We start from the raw sequence: 2265 nt of genomic DNA on the forward strand, positions 1-2265 counted from the left end.
CCCTTCCTCTCTGCAAAAAATCAATAAAATATATATTTAAAAAAATAAAAAAGAATTATGCTGTTATTGCTTATTTATACAATTTCAATTTGAAGGCCTCAAAGTGTGCTTCATGTGTACCTTCCTAAGTGCCCCAGAGCGTAACTCCCACACCCTCCCTCTTGCTCACTGGGTGTGGGGCACAGGCCACACGCTGGGACAGAAAGAGGAACATGTGGCCATGAGAGCCGAGATGGGGCAGAGGAGGGGAAATTTCCCTGCTTGCTTCTCAGCAAATATTTTGAAAGATGGAAATGAACATGAAAATCATACATGTGACTACATCCGAAAGTCTGTGAGGGACACCCATAGAGTAGGAAGTCTGGGAGATGTCCAGGTCAAGTTACATAAAATGGTCTCTCCTCAAAATGCAAGCTGCCACATCGTCGCTGATCTCTTAGCAATTATGCTCATCTTTATTTAATCCATATTTATCGAGGTTGCAGGTTTGCTGGTGTGTGTGTGTGCGCCAATCCGAGGACAGAGCCCTTTTCCTCTTTCTCTCTCTTTTTTTGGTGTGTGTTAATCCTCACCTGAAGAAATTTTTTCCATTGCTCTTCAAAGAGAGTAGGAGGGAGGAGAGAGGGTGGGAGAGAGAGAGAGAATCTATTTTGGAGAGACACAGCGACTGGTTGCCTCTACAAGCGCCCGGACCAGAGGTGGGAGCAAAACTGACACTAAAGTACTTGCTCTTGACAGGGAATCAGGCCGGCTCTCTAACCACTGAGCACACTAGCCAGGGCCCTTCTCTTCTTGATAGGAAGCAACTCAGACACTTCTCTAAACACACCATGTCCTTCCTTAGGCCCAACCTGCCTTTGTTACAGGCTCCCACATTCATTTCCCCCTATGTCAGTGGTCGGCAAACCACGGCTCTCGAGCCACAGGCGGCTCTTTGGCCCCTTGAGTGGGCTCTTCCACAAAATACCACGTGCGGGCGCACACTGACAGTGCGATGGAAACTTCGTGGCCCATGTGCAGAAGTCGGTTTTTGGCCTGGGCGAGTCTATTTTGAAGAAGTGGCATTAGAAGAAGTGGGGGGTGTCGGTCGGTTGGTCGGTCGGGGGAAGGGAGACGCGGCCCAGGCGGGCCGGGGGATTCGCAGCCCCCATCCATGCACGAGTTGGAAGGGGTCGACCTCAGCGAACGTACCTCAATCAGATTGAGGACGTTTTTAGCAAAGGCCAGCTTAGGAGTACCCTCATTAAGTTAATAACAATGTACCTACCTATATAGTTTAAGTTTAAAACATTTGGCTCTCAAAAGAAATTTCAATCGTTGTACTGTTGATATTTGGCTCTGTTGACTAATGAGTTTGCCGACCACTGTCCCTATGTCACGGGGAACACAAAACACATCCCCCGAAGGGTAAATGGTGCCACCTCGTGGCCAAGAGCACAATGCAGTTTCCGATGTGTTCCGGCTCCGCGGGGCTTACTGACAATTCAGAGGGGCCTCCCCCTCCACCAAGGAGCTCCACGGTCTGCAGAGACTTGCAACTCGGGGAGCAGCGGGCGCCCCCGGGCCTCTCCTGGGTCACTGCGGCCTCAGCCCCGCAGCCCTGCTGGCTGCCCGTGGCGGCGACTCCTTCCCGCGGTGGCTGGTCCGCCTCTTCTGTCCGGAGCCCTCCTGCCCCGCTGTCCCAGCTTTACCCACCCGGACGCCTGTCCCGCATCCTGTCCCGCCGGTCACTGTCCCAGCTCTAACAGACAGACGTCTCTCTACCCACCCGGACGCCTGTCCTGCGGGAGTCAGGGACCCCGCACCCACCCTGCGCTGGCAGACCCGCCTCTGTCCGGGTGCCACCTTGCACCCCCCCTCCATCATCCCGGTCCCCTCTTCCTTCTGTGTCTTAGCTTTGCCCTCTCTCCTGATACTTCCCCGCACTTTAAAAAGGTTCAAGTCTTTCCTGTTAAAAAAATAAAGAAAGAAACATGTCCCTCAACTCCGGTTTCCCTCTGGCTGTAGTCCCTTCTTCCTTGAAGACACGGGACTGATTGCTTAGAATACAAGCAGTGGGGACTGGGCGAAGGAGAACAAAGGAAAAACAGTCCCGGAGCGGGATACACACTGAGTTCACACGTCGGAGGAATGCTCTGTGCTTCAGAGGCTCGATCACGCGGCTGATTCGGCCGCGGAACCAGCGCTTCAAACTTGGCTGCAGCTGCTTCGTGGGAAGCCCCGGAGCCCGAATCCACCAGGTGGGGGCCGTGTCTCCGCGGCCCA

The sequence above is a fragment of the Myotis brandtii genome, unplaced genomic scaffold, assembly GCF_000412655.1.
Source record: "Myotis brandtii unplaced genomic scaffold, ASM41265v1 scaffold64, whole genome shotgun sequence".
In the NCBI taxonomy this organism is placed as follows: domain Eukaryota; kingdom Metazoa; phylum Chordata; class Mammalia; order Chiroptera; family Vespertilionidae; genus Myotis; species Myotis brandtii.